Here is a 25,093-nt window from a genome sequence, read left to right on the forward strand (position 1 = left end):
AACGCGTAAGGATATGGAACTTTGCTGCGCTGCTGTACCGGCAAATAAAAGCTTAACTCCGGTATTGGGCCTCACCTTTCTTTGTGATGAAAAGTCGATTAAGATGGGTCTCTCCGGGACCATTGCTGTGAGGCCGCCCTGAAGGGTCTGGGGCTCCTGTGCCTGGAGGTTTTGCTTTTGGATATTAATCTGGAGCTCGACTCACTCATCGCCAGGAACCTAACCAAGGCAATGCTATTTCGCAAATCCATGGCGATGCTGGAAGGGATTCGAAGCCGGGTGACCCCCGCTTCGATCGTGCCGGAGGACAGGCTTTGCTGCAGGTACTGCAAAGAACAGAGTACTGAGCACGACATAATCAGCATTTGACAGTTTTTGAAGGTTATACCCACTAATAGTGATGCCAGTATGATGAATAACTTTCGATATGAAGGCAGATGGATTTCACAAGATTCCCTGCAGTAAATATTCAATGAAATGCATCATGGGATTTGAAGTGCGAAACAAACTCTCACGTGACTTTTAATTGAAAAAAGCGCGCACGAATGCACTTTGCACATACAGACTCCAACCTGTGATCAAGGCGAAAGGTCGCCGAAACGCGTAAGGATATGGAACTTTGCTGCGCTGCTGTACCGGCAAATAAAAGCTTAACTCCGGTATTGGGCCTCACCTTTCTTTGTGATGAAAAGTCGATTAAGATGGGTCTCTCCGGGACCATTGCTGTGAGGCCGCCCTGAAGGGTCTGGGGCTCCTGTGCCTGGAGGTTTTGCTTTTGGATATTAATCTGGAGCTCGACTCACTCATCGCCAGGAACCTAACCAAGGCAATGCTATTTCGCAAATCCATGGCGATGCTGGAAGGGATTCGAAGCCGGGTGACCCCCGCTTCGATCGTGCCGGAGGACAGGCTTTGCTGCAGGTACTGCAAAGAACAGAGTACTGAGCACGACATAATCAGCATTTGACAGTTTTTGAAGGTTATACCCACTAATAGTGATGCCAGTATGATGAATAACTTTCGATATGAAGGCAGATGGATTTCACAAGATTCCCTGCAGTAAATATTCAATGAAATGCATCATGGGATTTGAAGTGCGAAACAAACTGTCACGTGACTTTTAATTGAAAAAAGCGCGCACGAATGCACTTTGCACATACAGACTCCAACCTGTGATCAAGGCGAAAGGTCGCCGAAACGCGTAAGGATATGGAACTTTGCTGCGCTGCTGTACCGGCAAATAAAAGCTTAACTCCGGTATTGGGCCTCACCTTTCTTTGTGATGAAAAGTCGATTAAGATGGGTCTCTCCGGGACCATTGCTGTGAGGCCGCCCTGAAGGGTCTGGGGCTCCTGTGCCTGGAGGTTTTGCTTTTGGATATTAATCTGGAGCTCGACTCACTCATCGCCAGGAACCTAACCAAGGCAATGCTATTTCGCAAATCCATGGCGATGCTGGAAGGGATTCGAAGCCGGGTGACCCCCGCTTCGATCGTGCCGGAGGACAGGCTTTGCTGCAGGTACTGCAAAGAACAGAGTACTGAGCACGACATAATCAGCATTTGACAGTTTTTGAAGGTTATACCCACTAATAGTGATGCCAGTATGATGAATAACTTTCGATATGAAGGCAGATGGATTTCACAAGATTCCCTGCAGTAAATATTCAATGAAATGCATCATGGGATTTGAAGTGCGAAACAAACTGTCACGTGACTTTTAATTGAAAAAAGCGCGCACGAATGCACTTTGCACATACAGACTCCAACCTGTGATCAAGGCGAAAGGTCGCCGAAACGCGTAAGGATATGGAACTTTGCTGCGCTGCTGTACCGGCAAATAAAAGCTTAACTCCGGTATTGGGCCTCACCTTTCTTTGTGATGAAAAGTCGATTAAGATGGGTCTCTCCGGGACCATTGCTGTGAGGCCGCCCTGAAGGGTCTGGGGCTCCTGTGCCTGGAGGTTTTGCTTTTGGATATTAATCTGGAGCTCGACTCACTCATCGCCAGGAACCTAACCAAGGCAATGCTATTTCGCAAATCCATGGCGATGCTGGAAGGGATTCGAAGCCGGGTGACCCCCGCTTCGATCGTGCCGGAGGACAGGCTTTGCTGCAGGTACTGCAAAGAACAGAGTACTGAGCACGACATAATCAGCATTTGACAGTTTTTGAAGGTTATACCCACTAATAGTGATGCCAGTATGATGAATAACTTTCGATATGAAGGCAGATGGATTTCACAAGATTCCCTGCAGTAAATATTCAATGAAATGCATCATGGGATTTGAAGTGCGAAACAAACTGTCACGTGACTTTTAATTGAAAAAAGCGTGCACGAATGCACTTTGCACATACAGACTCCAACCTGTGATCAAGGCGAAAGGTCGCCGAAACGCGTAAGGATATGGAACTTTGCTGCGCTGCTGTACCGGCAAATAAAAGCTTAACTCCGGTATTGGGCCTCACCTTTCTTTGTGATGAAAAGTCGATTAAGATGGGTCTCTCCGGGACCATTGCTGTGAGGCCGCCCTGAAGGGTCTGGGGCTCCTGTGCCTGGAGGTTTTGCTTTTGGATATTAATCTGGAGCTCGACTCACTCATCGCCAGGAACCTAACCAAGGCAATGCTATTTCGCAAATCCATGGCGATGCTGGAAGGGATTCGAAGCCGGGTGACCCCCGCTTCGATCGTGCCGGAGGACAGGCTTTGCTGCAGGTACTGCAAAGAACAGAGTACTGAGCACGACATAATCAGCATTTGACAGTTTTTGAAGGTTATACCCACTAATAGTGATGCCAGTATGATGAATAACTTTCGATATGAAGGCAGATGGATTTCACAAGATTCCCTGCAGTAAATATTCAATGAAATGCATCATGGGATTTGAAGTGCGAAACAAACTGTCACGTGACTTTTAATTGAAAAAAGCGCGCACGAATGCACTTTGCACATACAGACTCCAACCTGTGATCAAGGCGAAAGGTCGCCGAAACGCGTAAGGATATGGAACTTTGCTGCGCTGCTGTACCGGCAAATAAAAGCTTAACTCCGGTATTGGGCCTCACCTTTCTTTGTGATGAAAAGTCGATTAAGATGGGTCTCTCCGGGACCATTGCTGTGAGGCCGCCCTGAAGGGTCTGGGGCTCCTGTGCCTGGAGGTTTTGCTTTTGGATATTAATCTGGAGCTCGACTCACTCATCGCCAGGAACCTAACCAAGGCAATGCTATTTCGCAAATCCATGGCGATGCTGGAAGGGATTCGAAGCCGGGTGACCCCCGCTTCGATCGTGCCGGAGGACAGGCTTTGCTGCAGGTACTGCAAAGAACAGAGTACTGAGCACGACATAATCAGCATTTGACAGTTTTTGAAGGTTATACCCACTAATAGTGATGCCAGTATGATGAATAACTTTCGATATGAAGGCAGATGGATTTCACAAGATTCCCTGCAGTAAATATTCAATGAAATGCATCATGGGATTTGAAGTGCGAAACAAACTGTCACGTGACTTTTAATTGAAAAAAGCGCGCACGAATGGACTTTGCACATACAGACTCCAACCTGTGATCAAGGCGAAAGGTCGCCGAAACGCGTAAGGATATGGAACTTTGCTGCGCTGCTGTACCGGCAAATAAAAGCTTAACTCCGGTATTGGGCCTCACCTTTCTTTGTGATGAAAAGTCGATTAAGATGGGTCTCTCCGGGACCATTGCTGTGAGGCCGCCCTGAAGGGTCTGGGGCTCCTGTGCCTGGAGGTTTTGCTTTTGGATATATATATATATATACACATATATATATATAATATTTCACTATTATTGAAAATATATTTTACCTGATATTCAATTTTTGGTTAATAATGTTACTTTTACTACTATAAATAGCACAAACGCACACACACATCCACCCACACACATATATTACTATATATACATATATATAACAAATATTAATAAATCAAATGCAGTACATTAAATACATTACCAAATGAATAAAATATAAAATATTTCAAAAAGTAAGACATTTACAAACAATATTATAAACATTTAAATATATATGTATATAAACAAAATTGCTAAATTAAATAAAATGAACAAATAATAATAATAATATATATATTTAATCAATATTTGGAGACGTATTGGAGTCTGATAATAAGATATATACTATTCCCACTCCAGTTTATGCAACAGTGGGGAAATAGAAGGCTTTTATAGGGGTTACATTTACTATTCCCACTCCAAACAGGCCCTTAGTAGGGAAAGTGCTGGACTTGGGAGAAGTAAAATATACTATCCCCACTCCAGCCTATGTAACAGTTGGGAAAGGGTTGAACTTCAGAGGGGTTACATTTACTATTCTCACACCAGTCTAAGCAACAATAGGGAAAGCGTTAGATTTCAAGGGGCTTAGATCTGTAACTCCCACTCCAATCAGGTCAACAGTAGCGAAAGTGTTAGACACTGGAGGGGTAAGATTTACTTTTCCCACTCCAGTTTGTGGTACAGAAGGGAAAGCGTTGGACTATTGAGAAGAAAGATTTACTATTCCCACGCCAGTCCATGCAACAGTAGGGAAAGAGTTGGACTGCAGAGGCTTTACTTTTACTATTCCCACTCCAGCCAGCACAACATAGAGAAAGTATTGGACTTTGGAGGCTAAGGTTTATTTTTCCCACTCCAGTCAGTGCAACAGTAGGGAAGGTTTGGGACTTCAGAGTATTTGAATTTGCTATTACCACTCCAAATAGCACAACAGTAGGGATAGTGTTGGACTTGGGAGGGGTAAGGTTCACTTTTCCCACCCCAGTTTGTGCAACAGTAGGGAAAGTGTTGGACTTTCGAGGTGTAAGATTTACTATTCCCACTCCAGTCTGTGCAAAAATAGGGAAAGTGCTGGACTATTGAGGGGTAAGATTTACTATTCCCACACAGTTTAAGCAACAGTAGGGAAAGCATTACATTTTGCAGGGGTTACATTTACTATTCCCACACCAGTCAGTCAGCACAACATAAGGAAAGTATTGGACTTTGGAGGGGTAAGATATATTATTTCCTCACCAATCAGCACAATAGTAGAGAAAGCGTTGGACTTCGGAGAGGTAAGATTTACTATTCCCACTCCAGTCTGTGAAACAGTAGGGAAAGTGTTGGACTTCAGATGGGTAGGATTTACTATTCCCACTCAAATCAGTGCAACAGTAGGGAAAGTGATAGATTTTAGAGGGGTGAAATTTACTATTCCCACTCCAGTCAGTGCAACAGTAGGGAAAGTGTTGGACTTTGGAGGGGTAAAATGTAGTATTCCTATTCAAGCAAATGCAATAGTAGGGAAAGCGTTGGATTTCGCAGGGAAGACGTTAATTTTACTATTGCTACTCCAGTCTAATCATGAGTAGGGAAAATATTGTACTTCCAACATATTACATATATGAGTAACCCAATAATTATGGGGAAAAAAACTCAATAAAGAATATTAATTAACATAAAAAATAATTAATGTACATAATTACTATTAAAAAATAAATTATCAATAAATAAATATTTGTTTTTCAATTATTAATTAAATACCTTTCCACCTTGTACCCCTATAAACCTAGCAGTCCGCACCTAAAAAGAAACTATTCCATATATTACATATTTAAAGTAAATTAAATTAATTAATTAACAATTAATAATAATTGGTAATTAATTATTACTTAACTAACTTCCCACCCTAGACCCCTACAAACCCAGCATTCCACAACTAAAAAGTAACTCAAATAAATAAGTATAGCAACAGTTTCATAACTGATAATCAATTAAATAAGTATTAACAATTAATACACAATTGTTAATTATTTATCACTTAATTAATTTCCCAACCAATACCCCTACAAACCCAGCAGCCCACACCTAGATAATAACAAAAATAAATAAGTAATATAAAATGTACTACATTAATTATTTAAATAAATAATTATCAAGAAAATAATATTTAATTGTTAATTAACTTCCCACACTATGCCCCTACAAACCTAACAACATGCACCTAAAATCTAAATAAAATAAATTAGTATTACTTTATTTACATGATCAATACTAATGACATATTTCATTACAAATGCTTAATTAATTAATAATAACCTTTTACTTAATTAACTTTCCACCCAATCTCCTACAAAACCCAACAACCCACTACAGCACTGTAAATTACAATTAACAATGGAATAAAAAATGTGAAATCACTTAAAATTACGAACTGTGTTTGAAAAAATGTATAACAATTACTCAACCAATATTAACACATTAAAATCAATTTATGAACTATGACATTTTTTACAACTATACTATTGAAAACTATATTTAAAACAACTATATTCTTAAATACGAATTTACTCACTTAAAAAAACAAGCATTTGCAATGCAATAGGTCTCGCATTTACGCGAGTTTGAGCCTTTGGCATTGTAAATGACAATGCCTTTTATTTATATTTTGGTTTATAAAACATAATTAAAAGGCATTGTCATTTACAATGCCAATAGCTTAAACTCGCGTAAATGCAAGACCTATTGCATTGCAAATGCTTGTTAACAAATGAGTTTTATCTGACATTCTTTTAGTTTTATATAAAACGAAGAAATGCAACTTCCATGCTCGCATTTGCTGCATGCAGTGAACGATTAGTGGAAATTTATGACTGGAATACCAAATGGCAGATAGGCAAACACACACACCAATCATTCAGGAATCACATCAGCGGCACCATTATATTACCACAGCCCTTTTGTAGCACTCATATATTTTCATAGGAATTAAATATATTTGTAGAATCCCAATAAATCACAGCTAGTGCGATTGTGATCTATGGGAAAGAAATGCCGGCTTTAAACCTTGGACTTGTGTCCCTGAAGAGAGGTAGCTGCGCGGCGATGGAAGGAAGTTTAATTGTATGATTAAGGTGGGCTGAGAGCCCCCGACTACCCACAGCTGCGAGCATTAACCCTCTGTCTGCATGGTACTCACCCACTCCCCAACCTGCTGACAAGCAAAACGAAACCTAAGAGCAATTGCTTAATGTGTAACCCACACTTTTATAAATATAAAAAAGCGGGTGCCGTGCTCCAACAAAGCATGGCGCCCATGCATTAAAATAGTTATGTGCAGGCATTTAAAAAGCAAATACAGGAACGCGGGTGCCATGATCAAAAATAAAGCGTGTTGCCCGTGTTTTAAATATGAAAGCGGGTGCAAATTATGCTTATATACAACACATAGAGTGCCAACAAAGCTGACGACTATAGAACTGGCGAGCAAGGTCGGTTTCACATTATGATCCTGGGCAAATCACTTATTCTCCTCTTTAAAGAAGAAAAACAACGAATGTGAACATGTGTAATGTAACTGGTGCTCATGTAAAGCACTGATACTTTCGGGTCGGCTTGAATTAGCGCTATTAAAAAAATGCCAAAAAAGGAAACATAGTACCTCAATTCCAGATCGAGAGGCGGGGTGACTGGTTAAAATGAATTAATCCGTACTTGGGGTGTTCACCGCACAAAGAAAAGTAAGTGAGCCCTAGCGTATTGGGGATTCCGCTAAAATGCACGTAACAGTGACGCCTATTGTGATCCTAAAACAGTGCGGACTACTTCAAGCACTTTTAGCGCGCAGAAGAGGCTGGTAGCGCTATGCACATGCTGCGTGCAGAAGAGGCTGGTAGCGCTATGTACATGCTGCGTGCAGAAGAGGCTGGTATCATTCAGGAATCACATCAGCGGCACCAATATATTGCCATAGCCCTTTTGCAGCACTCATATATTTTCATAGGAATTAAATATATTTGTAGAATCCCAATAAATCACAGCTAGTGCGATTGTGATCTATGGGAAAGAAATGCCGGCTTTAAACCTTGGACTCGTGTCCCTGAAGAGAGGTAGCTGCGCGGCGATGGAAGGAAGTTTAATTGTGGGCTGAGAGCCCCCGACTACCCACAGCTGCGAGCATTAACCCTCTGTCTGCATGGTACTCACCCACTCCCCAACCTGCTGACAAGCAAAACGAAACCTAAGAGCAATTGCTTAATGTGTAACCCACACTTTTATAAATATAAAAAAGCGGGTGCCGTGCTCCAACAAAGCATGGCGCCCGTGCATTAAAATAGTTATGTGCAGGCATTTAAAAAGCAAATACAGGAACGCGGGTGCCATGATCAAAAATAAAGCGTGTTGCCCGTGTTTTAAATATGAAAGCGGGTGCAAATTATGCTTATATACAACACATAGAGTGCCAACAAAGCTGACGACTATGGAACTGGCGAGCAAGGTCGGTTTCACATTATAATCCTGGGCAAATCACTTATTCTCCTCTTTAAAGAAGAAAAACAACGAATGTGAACTTGTGTAATGTAACTGGTGCTCATGTAAAGCACTGATACTTTCGGGTCGGCTTGAATTAGCGCTATTAAAAAAATGCCAAAAAAGGAAAAATAGTACCTCAATCCCAGATCGAGAGGCAGGGTGACTGAAAGCAGGGGTGCGCGCTGCATTTGAAGTAGTTAAAGTGATCGGAGACGCGATCAAGGGAGCAGAAAGGAAACTGATTAGAAGGGAGGGGGTAGTGTGAAAACAGCGGGGAGAGAAGGGAGGGTGTAATAAAAAACAAAGGAGCCAAAGCTATAGAGAAGGGAGGGGGGGAGTGGGAGCAGCTGTGCACGTGCATGTGATCGTGCACTCAAGGTTTAGGCCAGCCAAAACTGTGGGTAGCACTTTGAAAATCCCACATATAAAATGTCTCTTCGAGCCTTTGGCTCAGCGAGACCTAACTATGTTTTTTTTTATTCTGATATCGGGCGGACCGCCACCGACAGGCCCACGGTGGCAGTCTACCCTACATTCAGGGCATCGGTCCGACCAATGTATTATGATGCAGCCAAACAGACAACAGATGATGGGGAGTAAGGCCGCCGCCTCTGGCAGGGTCCAAGATCCCATCGGACGGCAGTTGGAATCCTAACCCTGTGATGGAAGCGGTGCCTGTGCAGAAGGAAAGGGATTTTGGGGGCAATAAGCAGGGCCCCAGTCCCCTGTAGACCATTGCTCAGTGGCCCTGGGCCACATGTGGTGTCTCCATGCACATTCATGCACTGTGTGCCAGGCACCACATGATGCCTGGTACACGGTGCATCAATGTGCACAAAGTGCTCTATAACACTGTGGCTTGTGCTGCAGCCCTTTTCTAGGGCTGCAGCTCAAGCCGCAGTGTTATAGAGCACTTTTCTGCTTGCCAGCCTGGCGGGCACATCGTAATTGGGCGGTCGGACTCTTGCCTGCCTGCTGGATCTGACTGTCCGGCATCATATTGATGCCCTATTTTCTTGACAACAATATTTATGCATCACAATATTTTATCACAATATTTTTTTCCTGATATTTGTGTCTCCCGATATTTACTACTTATTTCATCAAAAAACTCTTATTGGTAGTTGATACTAAGTAGGTAAATGTTCCAATAACAATATAGTTACCTTATCTGATCTTCCTAACTCCCACCCAACAGTGTAGATCACCCTGATGACTAATGAGATGCTTTCAACTACCAATTTAGCAGTGAACGGATAATGATTTTACACTAACTACAAAATACATCATCACAAATACTCAAAACCTGAGTCTGTCATGGACACTGAAACACTTGATTTAGCTAGGTATCCTTTCTTAAGGGAATTTGCACAATGGCTCTCTGTCTGGACATAGAATTTGTCACCAATACAATGTTTATACTACTCCCTCTTTCATAGCCTCCCCTGACTGCAACACTGCTAAACAACATGTATACAAATTGCCAGAATTATTTTGGCAACAAAAGTATCTTTGTAGCTCTGAAGAAACTACTATAACCAAAATTCCACGTGCAGTGAAACAGACTGTTACAAACCTTTTAGGATTAAAGCAGTTTCGATCTTGGAGAATTTAGAAACTAACAATATTTTACCAAATTAAACATAAATGCTGTTGTACCAGATGCAACTGCAGGGATGATTACAAAATTCTGAAAAAAATACTATGGGATAATAGAACTGAACAAAACAGTTACATCTCTTCTAAAGAAACTTCCTCGAACATGGGAAAGATGGCATGTAAAACAGGTCTAACTGGGGCAAAAAGATACAGAACGATAAAGGTGTATTGAACTAGCACACATGCTAGAGTATGTGACTAGAACAGCTGAATAACTGTGCATACCTTAATATCTCACAACCTTTAAAATCAACAAATTACACAACTTTCTAAACAGAACATAATATAGATGAAGTAGAGACATTGAGCTAACATGCCCCTAAACCCTGTCATCTGGAGTCAAGCTAGCCTGGCTGATGAGGGGTGTTACCCTGAAACCGGTCCCAGGAAGCTTGTTTACGGTCCAGGGAAGACCTGGTTTGGCAGTTTGGGCTGGACTGTTCCCTTGGGGCACAGGGTCAAGACTGATTTGTATATAACTGGGTCTGAACTAGGGTGGCGAAGTGAGTTAAAGAAAAATGAGAACAACAAGAGAGCGAGGAAAAGGAAAACTTGTCCTCTTCCCCAGAACAATATGATCAAACAAAATGGACAAGTTTCATGACTCAAAGCAAACTTTTTCGCTGAGATTGTTGAAAACAACGTGAAAGGAAGGAGAGCACAACTGCTGTGTAAGAAACCCCTCACCCACCTACCTAGTAGGTGGCATGCTTCATCATCGGGGCCCAACTGGATTGTCTAGCACAATCCAGTTTGCTACAACGCCTGAGATACAGCGGAGCAGGGTTATGAGCAGTGAGTGGAGTGCTATATGTGAAGTGATTAAGAGTTAAAAAGTCTCTGGGAAATGCCCTATGAAAAAACTTTAATTATAAGGGTCCCAGGACTAATGTAAAAAAGGTAGGGGGGATATAATAAGGAATGTTATTTTCCTTGTATCCCTAGAAACTAAGGTCAACTAGTTTCAGCCTTCAACATAGTTCTAGAGGCTTTCGTCAGGACCAGCCAAAATTGAAGAAAAATAATTTTGGTGAATGGCCGTAAAAATAATATATAGGCCAAGTGTAAGTATCAGCACACACCCTAAAGTGTGCTGTGAGTGTTGTGATGAGGTACTCACAGTAACTCCGTTTTTGGTTACTTGAGTAGAGAGGTAGTTAATCCTCTGGATTTAGAACGCCGTATGGATCTCCGCTTGCAGTTTGTAAGGGAGACCAGGTCCGAAATACCTAGGGCGGCGATCGGTTCCGCAAGCGGAACCGATCGCCGCCCTAGGTATTTCGGACCTGGTCTCCCTTACAAACTGCAAGCGGAGATCCATACGGCGTTCTAAATCCAGAGGATTAACTACCTCTCTACTCAAGTAACCAAAAACGGAGTTACTGTGAGTACCTCATCACAACACTCACAGCACACTTTAGGGTGTGTGCTGATACTTACACTTGGCCTATATATTATTTTTACGGCCATTCACCAAAATTATTTTTCTTCAATTTTGGCTGGTCCTGACGAAAGCCTCTAGAACTATGTTGAAGGCTGAAACTAGTTGACCTTAGTTTCTAGGGATACAAGGAAAATAACATTCCTTATTATATCCCCCCTACCTTTTTTACATTAGTCCTTGGACCCTTATAATTAAAGTTTTTTCATAGGGCATTTCCCAGAGACTTTTTAACTCTTAATCACTTCACATATAGCACTCCACTCACTGCTCATAACCCTGCTCCGCTGTATCTCAGGCGTTGTAGCAAACTGGATTGTGCTAGACAATCCAGTTGGGCCCCGATGATGAAGCATGCCACCTACTAGGTAGGTGGGTGAGGGGTTTCTTACACAGCAGTTGTGCTCTCCTTCCTTTCACGTTGTTTTCAACAATCTCAGCGAAAAAGTTTGCTTTGAGTCATGAAACTTGTCCATTTTGTTCGAAGTGAGTTAAAGAACAATGATGGATTCAACCCAGATCTGTAACTGGGGGTGAGTGTCTGCAAAGTTTCAGCGCTCCGTCCATCATCCCTTTGTGTTTGCCATGTTCGACGCGAGCAGCACTCTAATGTGCACAACACATGTGCACTATGCATGTCCACTTTCGTATTCTAAGTAAATCATTTACTGTTGGTAGCTTGATCCACCACTGCCTAAATGCACGCTCCATGGTTGGCACGGTCAGCATTCTAGTGCACACTCCACATTGCAACTTGACCACCCACTTCTGGGTTCAAGTAAAACTCTCTCACACCCGATATCCAGAATTACCGGAGCGACTGCCTGGCCCCTGAAGGGAATCGCTGACCTTACGATCTCTGAAAAAGTAAGTCATAACCCGTCCAACATTATCTGAGTGCGTGCCTTGTCAATTAACTGTGCCAAGGCCCAGCTGACCGGTTCCCTACATATTTTTAGGTAATACGGAAGCAAGAGATAGTCTTCAAATGGAATGCCATTGGCCCTAACAGTAAGGGAACCTAAAGCCAGCTAAAGCACTTGTATGTTTTAATATTTCAATATTCAAAGTTCCTTTAAATGCAAAAGTGGCCCTCAATTGACCTTCTATCACACTCACCTTTTCTTGCTCGAGGTAACAGATCCTTTTAATTTTAGGCACTAGGAATAATCAACATTTCTCCTCCACCACCGCAATCCATTCCGAGCCTTAATCCTAGGCACTCGGAGAGGTGCGCTGTGCCTTTTGTAAGTGTCTATTGCCCGTTTTTAAGACCCCCATGCCTACCCAATGAGACTCTTACCCCTAAACCCAGCTTTCCTGCTTTACTCGCTAGGTATAAACAATATTGATACTCCTTTAAACAAAAGCAGCAGCTGGAACTTCTCTGCACAGCTGTATCGGCCGTCCGCTAGTAAGTGTTTATTCAATTATCAACAACATTGTTGAATTCTCCTACTCTGGCCTATAAATGGATTTTTAAAAAACTCCAATGGTCATCTGAGATAGTCCTTGTCCAAATTTCTAATTTAGTATGAATGCCTTGGCAAGTGCCATTAGTTGAATACAACTAAGCAGGCCCCTGTGGTCCTTTTGTTTGATCGCAACCTTTCTCCTCTGTTCTGGAGATACCAGGTGCTCACACACCTGCCCTGACGACAATCTCAACTGGATTAGATCGAAATGCCGTCAACCTTAGAAGTTCCAAACTCCTTATTCAATTATAAAAAATTATTAGAAGGAGCTCTGGATTTTGATATTTTAAAGCGATGCATGTTCTAATAGTTTTCACTCACTAGAGCACCTTTTAAACTTTTGTTTGTGAGCGCTGGATCATGATAAATACACAAAAAGAAAAAGATGAGATGATATTCTGCTATTAATAAGTTAATTGCATTATACAGTTGTAGGTTGTCCTGCTTCATACTTGCCTTTTGATTAATTATGAACATTTAGGTTCCAAATGAAAATGTATAGGCCCTAATGTGTCTCTTCTTTTCTCAAAATTAAACTTGAGGGGACATATTGGCCCAAATGAACCACTGTTCTCCAAACATTCTAAATACTGAAAGCACTACAACACTAGGGGCCTCATGTAGGTAGCGAAATACCGGTCGGTAACGGCCGATTTTCGGTAAATATGCCGTTACCGACCGGTATACAGACAAGTGAGATGTAGGAGTCCAAAAACCACTTTTCGGTAAATATGAGGCGGTAAATACCGATTCATAGTTACCGAATTCTAAAATACCGATTCATACTTACCGAATACAGAATTAACGAATCGGTAAACATGAAGTGGTAAATATGAAGTGGTAAAAATTTAAAATGACATGTAGGAGCAGTCGGTAATTAAGAAATCCATTAAAATCGGTAATTAAGAGTCGGTAATTAACACGGACTAAAAGCAGGTGGTAACCATCAACAATGGATAAAAGCAAACCCAAAATTCAACAGCGTGGACAACATGGCCGCTATGTACGTCATTGCAAGGCGCCTACGTCTACAGGCAGCAGGACTGAGGGTGTGGCGACGGGAGGAACAAATCTACAGACAGCGCATCACACTATTCCAGCTGACTGATGCAGAGATACATGAGAGGTACAGGCTACACCCCGAAACCATCATGGACTTAATCAGGGACCTACACCCACCCCTGGACCAGCCAGTTAGAAGGGCGCACGCCATACCCCCACATGTGCAGGTGCTCTGCAGCCTACATCTGTTGGCATCCGGCAGTTATCAGGTGGTGATAGCTGCGGTGGGTGGGGTATCCCAAAGTTGCCTGTCCCGTTTCTTCAGGAAGTTCCTGGATGCCATGATGCAGAGAATGCACCACTACATAAGCTTCCCGAACTCACAGGCTGCACTGCAGAAAACAAAAACTGACTTTTATCACATGGCACAGTTCCCCCATGTCCTCGGCTGTATTGATGGTACCCACATCCCAATCTGTCCACCAGCAGATACAGAGCACATCTACAGGAACAGGAAGTCCACCCACTCCATCAACGTGCAGGTGATCTGTGATGCAGGGAACATCATCACAGATATTGTTGCAAAGTTTCCTGGGAGCACCCACGACTCTTACATCTTCCAGAATAGTGGGATTTACACACGACTGAGTGCCGGAGAATTCGGAGAGGGATACCTGCTAGGTAAGTAACAGTGACGCCCCTTGAAACATGCAAACATAGTGTATAGAGGCATGTTACTGATGGTTCCCTTTCACCCATCCAGGCGACAGTGCATATGCATGCCGGTCATTCATCCTCACACCCTACCTACACCCAGCTACCCAGAGTGAGAGACGATACAACGTGGCACACAAAACAACACGCAATGTGGTGGAGCGCACGTTTGGACTACTGAAGAGCAGGTTCCGCTGCCTGCACAAGAGCGGAGGCGCACGCCAGTACAAACCCATCACCTGCTGCAAGATCATTGCCACTTGTGCAATGCTGCACAACCTTGCCACGAAAAAAGGTACAGATGTGGAACTAACATATTTTGAGGACAACGAGGATGAGTCAGGCCAGCCAGAGGGCAACGCAGCTAGAGTGCCAACTGCAATCGATGGGAGAGAGAGACGGGCAGAGATCACATCCAACTATTTCTGAGTAAGTAAGGGGACACAGCGAGTTGTGAGCAGTCATGACGTAGTTTAATGTGGCACCACGCCATGAACACATGATCAGGCCAATCTGGCAATATATCATCTATACAAGGAGTATGTCCAGGGTTACGTCACCCATTGTGAAGTGGCTAGGCAGGGCGACATCAATGTTTGCGCATACGCGCTGCAGTGGTGGATTGCACGGCCTGTGCATCCTCACTAGAGCCAACCCCAAGCCGCCTGCTGCTCCTGCGTGTTTCTGGGACGGGGGGTGTGATGCTGCTGGTGGTGTCGATGCTCTCCGCAGGATCCCCTGCAGCAGTTGTCGACGCCTGACTCGTCAATAGCACCCCTAGTGCACTTGTCACCTGCACCATCCCCCGAGACAGGTCGCTGCAGCACTGTGTTAGGCCCTCCTGCATCGTCACAGAGCGCCGGCACAGTAGGGAAGTGGCAGTTGCCAGACGGTTGAGTGCCCTGCTGGTAGTGTCCCTTCTCTGGCGTTCCCGGCGCCGTGCTTCGATGTCAGCATCTAATTTGCTGCACAACTGCTGGATAGACTGGGACATGTCCCGAATGCCCGCAGCCATGCCGCCAATGTTTGTGTCCATGTTGACTATGCTTGTCTTCATCACCCGCATGTGCCTCTGGACTGACATGACTGCCTTTGATTGCAGGCGCTGTTGCTTTAACATTTGGCCCTCGAGCCCCAAGAAGACACCATGGCCGTCAGTGGGTGCTGGTGGACTCTGGACACGCGACCTGCGGCACCCTCTTGTTTCCGTCTGTGCTGCCTGTGAGGTGTGGGGCACAGTGGCATGGCTCCCTTCCTGGGGCCCGGTGCGGTCTTCAGGGCCCATGCTGTCGTCTGACGAGGTGTCCAAGGCTCGTAGCCTGGCTGCTGGACGCCTCCTCTGTCTCACGCATGCAAGCGGAGATGTGGCCGGTGAATCGAACATGAGTGGCGAGGCTGGCTCTGGTGGTGGTGATGCTGGCTCACGGTGAGGTGATGCTGGCTCTGTGTGCGGCGATGCTGGCTGTGTTGGTGGTGCGGATGCCAGTGGGCCTGCTCCCAGGTCTGTACTTGTGCTGGCTGGAGGTGTTTGATGTTGCCGTGGTGCCGTCTCTCCTGCAGCATGCCCTGTCCTGCATGATGTCACATCTGTGGACAGAAATACAACATTGGCTCAGTGTCCCCGAAGGGCTGCATTGCAAGCGGCACAATAAATAATTTCACATTCCAACATGTCCCCTGTCTCCTTGTGCCTCGAGTGCGTGACATGCCTTGTTGCCCTGTAACATTTACGTCATGGTTAGTGTTGCCCTGACTACATCTCCCGAAATGCATTGCCTGTCTGCACTGACACGTGTGGTTTGCAGTGTGATTCTCGTTTCACATTTGGGGGATGTGGGATGGGGTAGGGGGGGATACATTGCTGTGCTTTCGTCTTACCTTGGTGTGTTGCGGCTCTGGCAGAGCTGTCGGCGTCCCCAAGACCCACGACGCTCTCTTGCTCGATTGTGGCCGCCACCAGCTCCTCCAGTTCGGTGAGGGCAGGTGCCCTGTTGGTTCCACCTCCGGTCTGGCTGGCCTCCTTCTGGATGTCGCCCATCTTCCTCTTGGTCACAATCCTCAGGTCATACCAGCGCTTTTTGAGGACCTCAATGTCCCTGTGGGTCACTCCCACAGCATTGACCTGCGCCTGGATGGCCAGCCATATGTTGCGCTTTTCCACCTCAGGCACTTGCAGGGATTGCCTGCCGAACAGCTTCTGGTGCTGCTTCACGACCTCCTCCACCAGCACCTGGAGTTCCTTGGGGCTAAATTTCAGCTTCCTCCTCCTTTCCCCTCCGTCTTTCTGTGTTCTCTGGCTGGACATGCTGTTCGTTTACCCGCTCGCACATGCAACTGCTCCCTGCCTCTCCTCTGCACTCCAAGCCTCTCCAGGGTCGGCTAATTATGTCCACCTGCCTGGGTGTGGCCACTTCGGCTAATTGAGTACACCTGCCTGGGTGTGGGCAGTTCCAGGTTGGGTGGGCTGTCGTTGCACTGGATTCGCTGTTTCGTCAAGTCATGTGATTTTCTTTACCGACTCCGTACATACCGAATCGGTATTTTCCGAATCGGTAACTACCACCTCGGTATTTTGCGATTCGGTAACTTCCACCTCGGTATTTTCCGATTCGGTAAATACCACCTCGGTATTTACCGATTCGGTGAATTCCGATTCGTGATTACCGAATGTTACCGAATCGGTAACTGTTACCGAATTTTTACCTACATATAACTTACCGATTCTAATTTACCGATTCGGTACGGCTCGGTATTTTAGAACCGGTAAAATGTATTTACCTACATGAGGCCCATAGTCCCATACCTTGCACACCAATGTAAACTGCAAGCCTTCCTAACACTCAGAATTTCCAATCTTGACTATGCCGACAGCCCATACCTTGGCACAATCGCATTCACTGTATCCAAACTACAACTGATCAAACATGCTATCACAAGGCTTATTCTCTATCTTCACTCAAGAGAGCGCATGACACCAGTCCTGCAATCACTCTACTGGCTACCTATACGTAGAAGGACAATGTTCAAGGCACTCTGCATTGTCCACAGAGTCTTCCAAGGAAAAGGACCGCTATACCTATGAGTTAAATTCAAGCAATACAAACCAAACAGAACACTGTTCCAGGCTTGCTCCACTTATCAACATAATACCTTACCATTTGCCATGAGAAAGACAAAAGAGGCACTGCATTCTCAATCCAAAATTCCAAGCTTTGCAACTAACTACCAGTCAGTATTAAAAGCACCCAGGAACATATACTCTTGTAAAAACATTTGAAAACATAGCTATTTTCTAGATAACTACACCACCACTCACATTCCAGCAACAGAGCCCAGAAAACAGCAGCACCCTAAAGCACAATCCCCAGCTTGCAGCCCATGAATTACAAACAACTCAAAGAGCAAACTGCTTTCGATATGGAGCCAAGCTAAGAAGGACTGACTTATGGTTTCCCGGGGCATTATATAGTTATGTACTTGCATATGTAACAGTTATGGCTCACAATAATACGAAAACCATAATACTCATGCAGTCAGAAACAAATTGCAATTTATACCAGTTAAATTCACGTAAGACATATCTGCTATGAGAGATGTCTATCCCCAGCACTGTACAGTAAAAAACACAGCCAACACCAAATGAACAGGCATGGAATAACTGAAGAGATCTGACACACATTGCTGGACAATTGGAAGACTTTAATACAGGCCACCACTGAAGGCCCTAAATATCTATACAATTTGAACACTTCTTCACATCTCACAAGACACTTAGATATGAGATGATACTAAAAATGCTCATCCCAACAGATCTCTCCACTTCTCGCTCCCTCCAACCATGCCATCCCAGGATCACAATTATACAGAAAATCTCAGATTGGACAGTAACCAGCTAACCAGAAAATCTGAATATATAATCTGCAGACCTGTGGAAAGCTACCAGCATACTGAAAACCATAGAACTGTTCATCTGTCTCTCACACTTCATCATCCAGCACAGCAATATAAATTGCGTTTCATAACTTGATAACCACACCCCAGTGGTCACCATGCAAGTCATAGCACTTCCCACATTGGATCAAAACAAAGACAACATCCTTGCAGCCACACACCCTATATGGTGTAGTGTGCTACACATGTGCGCAGGTACTACAGTGCTCCACATGGCGTAGTAAGCACTATGTAAATGATCTAATATAATACAATGATCAAGGTCAACACCAGTAGAAAAGCAAAAAGCAAGTACATAATTTCGAGCTCCAGTTCACATTTTCATAAATCACATTATTTTTACGATAAAAGGCAAGAAATATTAGTATAAAACGTGGCTGTTCCAGGATGCTACAGTATTCAGACCATGTAAAAGAACTTAATGCTCGAGTGGAAAAAATGACAAATTATGTTTTACTTTTAGTAAAGAAAGGAAATGTGGACTGAGAGCTAAAAAAAAAACAGCATTAGAAAATCAGAATGTTTTACGAACTTCAGAGTGGGTGTGTAGCATGCGTGTGTGCATGAGTGTGTGATTATGTGCGTATGTATAGTGCGAAGCTGCAACATGTACGAAGAGGAAAATGTACAGCTTGTTTAGTAAATTATTATAAATGGTGAATCATCTCAGAAAAAAAAATGCCATCTGGGATGGATAATCACGGGTACTCACTCCTTGGTTTGCATGTGACGTGATCGACAGAGGAAACACATGCATCCCAATGATAAAAATGTGCACTCTACACATGCACTAAATGAAATAATTAATGTGTGCAGAATAGTGTACAGCACACATACAAGGAGCAACGCTTCACCAATGACTCCTTTCATATGTTTTCACATGACCACTATAGAAATACCACAATACATACACACAACCCAAGAGTGATACCCTTAAGGTTTTCAAGAAGATCAATACATTTCCGGACTGTTGACTGCATTTCAGCTACCTCTGCCCGCCTGGGACTGAATTGCTGGATTGCCCAAGGGTGCAAAAGGCATTTGTACCCCCTTTGTGCGCCCCTGGGGCATTTTGGTATTACGGAAGGGGCTGCTGACACTTGTGAATCCCTTTCTGTAATGCTGATAGTGTTAGGGTACATAAGGTGCCAGCACTATCATTGGAGGGCGGTCCCTCATTTTCATGGGGGCATGGCCCCATGCAAATGAGGGACTACCTTTGCCTCTGTGCCCGTGCTATGTTACAGATGTGAAAGCAAAAGGTACAAATGTTGGACGGAATGCTGAACAGAAGAAACATTCACCCCCAGTCACAAAGATCTGGGTTTAATCCATTGTTCTTTTGCTCACCACACCACCCCAGTTTGGACCCAGCCAAATGCAAGTCTTAACCCTGCACAACATGGGAGCAGTCCAGCCCGAACTACCAAGCCAGGTCCTCCCTGGAACGGAAACAAGCATTCTGGGACCGGTTTCTGGGCATCACCCCATAGCCGCCAGTCTAGCTTGAATCCAGTGGCGCAGTGAGCACTGGGCCCATGTCTGGGCATACCTTTTCCACCTAGGGCAACGAAAGCAAAAGGAACAAATGATGGATGGAATGCTAAACTAAGCAAACACTCACCCTGAGTTACAAATATCTGGGTTTAATTCATTGTTCTTTTGCTCACCACGCCACCCCAGGTTGGACCCAGCCAAATGCACATCAGTCTTGACCCTGCCGCACATGGTAACAGTCCAGCCCGAACTGCCAAGGCAGGTTCTCCCAGGAACGGAAACCCCTCATCAGCCAGGCTAGATTGACTCCAGTTGTGTAGTGAGCACGTGACCCACATCTGGGCATACACCGCACTTAGGGCAACAAAAGCAAAAGGAACACATGATGGATGAAATGCTGAACAAAACAAACATTCACCCCTATTCACAAAGATCTGGGTTTGATCCATTGTTCTTTTGCTCATCACGCCACCCCAGTTTGGACCCAGCCATATGCAAATCAGTCTTGAGCCTGCCCCACATAGGAGCAGTCCAGCCCGAACTGCCAAGCCAGGTCCTCCCTGGAACGGAAACAAGCATCCTGGGACTAGTTTCTGGGCATCACTCCTCATCAGCTAGGCTAGCTTGAATCCTGTGGCGCATTGAGCACGGGACCCACCCTTCCCAATTGGATGTATGACGTTACAACGCACACTTTTACAACGCATGCACTTACAACGCATTTTTTACAACGCATAATCCATTACAACGCATGACATTACAACGCATGACACTACAACGCATTTTTAAAAAATACCTTTACAACGCATTACCATTACAACGCATACTACCTTTACAACGCATACCATTACAACGCATAATATTAAATTACATTTAAGGTAAGTATTAGATAGTATAGGGGTAAAAATTACTATTCTAACTCCAGGGGGTGCAACAGTAGGGTAAGTGTTGGATAGTGTAGGGGTAAAAATTACTAATCTAACTCCAGGGGGTGCAACAGTAGGGTAAGTGTTGGATAGTATAGGGGTAAAAATTACTATTCTAACTCCAGGGGGTGCAACAGTAGGGTAAGTGTTGGATAGTATAGGGGTAAAAATTACTATTCTAACTCCAGGGGGTGCAACAGTAGGGTAAGTGTTGGATAGTATAGGGGTAAAAATTACTATTCTAACTCCAGGGGGTGCATCAGTAGGGTAAGTGTTGGATAGTATAGGGGTAAAAATTACTATTCTAACTCCAGGGGGTGCAACAGTAGGGTAAGTGTTGGATAGTATAGGGGTAAAAATTACTATTCTAACTCCAGGGGGTGCATCAGTAGGGTAAGTGTTGGATAGTATAGGGGTAAAAATTACTATTCTAACTCCAGGGGGTGCATCAGTAGGGTAAGTGTTGGATAGTATAGGGGTAAAAATTACTATTCTAACTCCAGGGGGTGCATCAGTAGGGTAAGTGTTGGATAGTATAGGGGTAAAAATTACTATTCTAACTCCAGGGGGTGCATCTGTAGGGTAAGTGTTGGATAGTGTAGGGGTAAAAATTACTATTCTAACTCCAGGGGGTGCATCAGTAGGGTAAGTGTTGGATAGTATAGGGGTAAAAATTACTATTCTAACTCCAGGGGGTGCATCAGTAGGGTAAGTGTTGGATAGTATAGGGGTAAAAATTACTATTCTAACTCCAGGGGGTGCATCAGTAGGGTAAGTGTTGGATAGTATAGTGTAATATTATGCGTTGTAATGGTATGCGTTGTAATGGTAGTATGCGTTGTAATGGAATGCGTTGTAAAGGTAGTTTTTAAAAATGCGTTGTAGTGTCATGCGTTGTAATGTCATGCGTTGTAATGGATTATGCGTTGTAAAACATGCGTTGTAATGGTAGTGCGTTGTAAAAGTTGCGTTGTAAAGGTTGTTCCCCTTCCCAATTAGGGCAAAAGAAGCAAAAGGAACAAATGATGGATGGAATGCTGAATAAAGCAAACATTCACCCCAGTCACCAAGATCTGGGTTTAATCCATCGTTGTTTTGCTCACCATGCCACCCTAGTTTAGACCTAGCCATATGCAAATCAGATTTGACCCTGCCCCACAGATGTGGGTGCAGAGGCAAAGAAGCTGTCAGGAGGCACACTGACAGTGCGCCAAGGTGGCACACTGTCAGTGAGCCCCTGATGGCAGCCCTCTGGAGGGGGTAAGGAGATCCCATGGACCCCCAAACATCGCCTCGCAGGCGGGTGAAGTCACTCACAGCCTGCACAGTAAAACATGGAACGGCTTCAAAGCAGCCGCTTCGTTTTTCGCCTGAATGAGCTGCCGGCTGTCCTGGGGGCAGTGCATTCACTATAAAGTGGCACATTTTTTTATTTAGCACTGGATGCCCCTTTTGAAAGGTGCACCCAGCGCTAACCACGAAAATGCGCTGCTAACGTAATGTGGCCCCAGGTGCCTTGCCTTGCGAAACAAAGCAGCAGCAGTTTTGGAAAAAGCCCGTGACCCCCTCCCATAGGCCTCTTGCACATGCAGTCATGGTACCATTCTGACACTGTCCTTATGAGACCTATTAGTGTTTGTATCGGTTATGATCCACCTCCTCCACTTGTTTGGTTATTTAAAATGATCCACCTCTTCTTTTCTCTGAGCACTACAGCACTCTGACATCATGAGCAACCGATCAAAGTATTTGGTGATACAACAGCCTGCAGCACCACATTGTCTTTAAAAGCTTCGATCCGTGACATGGAGTCGTCTGAAGGACCCGCGTTAAACATGGAGATTAGAAGCAAGGACTCTCCAAACAGCATTTCAGCAAGATGTCAAGAAGGGCAAGCTGTGCAATATTGCCAAAATGTTTCCTCTAAAAGGCCATCCTTCTGCATTACTGCGCCCTCCCTGAGATCTTGCAGAACCCGAAGCACATTGATGATATCCTTGGTGTTGGCTGCAGACAATGGTCTCCTTGTGGTCTGTAATATAATTTGTGAGGTGTGTGGCAAAATTGAGGTGGTTAAGGTGAATATTTTTATGCTTCCCCTGAATAATGAGGGAGAAACATACTGGGAAATAATTGCCATAGAGTCTTACATCCCAAAACAAGTATGGCATGTTGAGAGTGACAATCAGTATGGTTGTGTGCATTTGTTATTTGTTACTGTCATTCTTGTGTTTGGTAGATGGGTAAAGGATAACCCTACCAGGAGCCTGAGTTCAGTTTAATAATGGCCTCGAACAGAATACTTTCGACATGACATAAAGATATTTCACTACATCACCAATTTGCTCTTTTGGAGATATTCCCACATTTGGACCATATTTTCACCTTTTTGGGAATTGACAAAGAAGTGCGGGAGTTCACCTGCTTATATGCGAATGCCCCAGCTCCTCGATGGTTCCCGCAAGCGTAACCATTTAGACATTTTGACATTTAAAAGGTGTTCTTTTCCAAAAGGTGGAAATATAGCGCACTGGTACATTTCAGGGCTGTCACAGGCTTTTGTGCGGCCCATGGGACAACAACTAATTTGTGAAAGGTACAGGGCAGTCTTTATTATTATTTTTTAATTCATATTTTAGCCTTCCTCTTTTCTTTCCCCTACAACACTCTTCAATCACACCCTTTCCCATGCACCGTTGCTTCTTCTGCCTGCAACCTGCATCTCTAAGGGCCACTGATGTCTCTTTCATCACATCTTACATTGAGCACTCTCTTTCTTCCTTTTGCACCTCTCTTTCATTCTTTTGACCTCTACACATGTCCCTGCACTTTTCCACTCCCACATTTACCTCTTTGGTCTATATTTCAGTTCTGAGATATGTCATAGTTATGTACCAAGCAAGTGCTCGCTCAAACCGACATGACTCTGCCCGAGCCAAGCTATCCACATACCTATGCCAGTAACCTAAGTTCTCACAAGCAGCACACTTACAATTCCTCACCAAAGACTCACACACAGCTTTGCCAATGCAACTCTACACTGACATGAAATCCCGAAATTCAGAGCTGACTTTCAGTATCGAAATATAGAAGTGACTCAGTATTTAATGGCAAAAGCTTGTGCAAAAAGATAAAGGATATTATTTAAATAAAAAAAATAGAATATGCTACCGTTGGTATGCATAAGCCTCATTTTAATCTGATCCCACCTACTCCTCTATGATTGTAGATCTCATTCATAAAATTCTTCTATACTCATGTATTCCAATGCACTGCTATAGTTGTGTGAAAAGGATCCTTTGTAACACCCATGTGGAATTGTATACTATCTACTTATTAAATAATTGTAGTACAGAATACCTTATACTTGTATCGCATGTCATCTAATTATGTTTCTGCACTTAATAAAACACTTTGAACAGTAAAAAATAGAATTTGCTATGTAACTATAGTTTAACAAAAGTGGAGTTGTAAATCTCCCCCCCCCCCCCCCTCGAAACTTGCTCCAGCAGGCCCTACAAAACATCTATTTTTTACAGCTGGTTTGGTTGAGAGCCAACTGTTGCAGTGGGCTGAATTGTGGAGTCTGTTTAGAGGAGGCCAGAGGCAATTAGCGCCTGCTGCACCCCAATTTCAGTAGCAGGGCTTGTGCTATTTCTAAATTCATAGTGAAGTGCCCCCTCCAGGTTCCCAGACTACAATAGGATTTACTCCCGCCATTAGGAAGATTAAATTGCTAGATGTTTTCTGGGTGGGGGAATTCCCGCAAATTGAAAACACACAAACGTGAATGATTGTGGGTGGTAACATTTCGCATTACCAGCCTGGAAGGCTCACGATCTTCCCCCATGAAAATCTTTGTTGTGACTGAATCCATTCAGGAGTGAAAATTGATGTTTTTCGAATAAAAAAAATAGTGAATTTGCAGTAGTTATTGCTGCTATTTGCTCGTCTATATGCCACATAGTTGTGAAATAGTATTGTGCATCGGGCTGTAAGATGGGGATAATCACACAGAACAGGATAAAGGGCAAAACACATGTACTGACTGTAACAAGTTAGACCACATGTAGGCACTCCACATAACACAC

Source organism: Triturus cristatus, chromosome 6, assembly GCF_964204655.1.
Source record: "Triturus cristatus chromosome 6, aTriCri1.1, whole genome shotgun sequence".
Taxonomy (NCBI): Eukaryota; Metazoa; Chordata; class Amphibia; order Caudata; family Salamandridae; genus Triturus; species Triturus cristatus.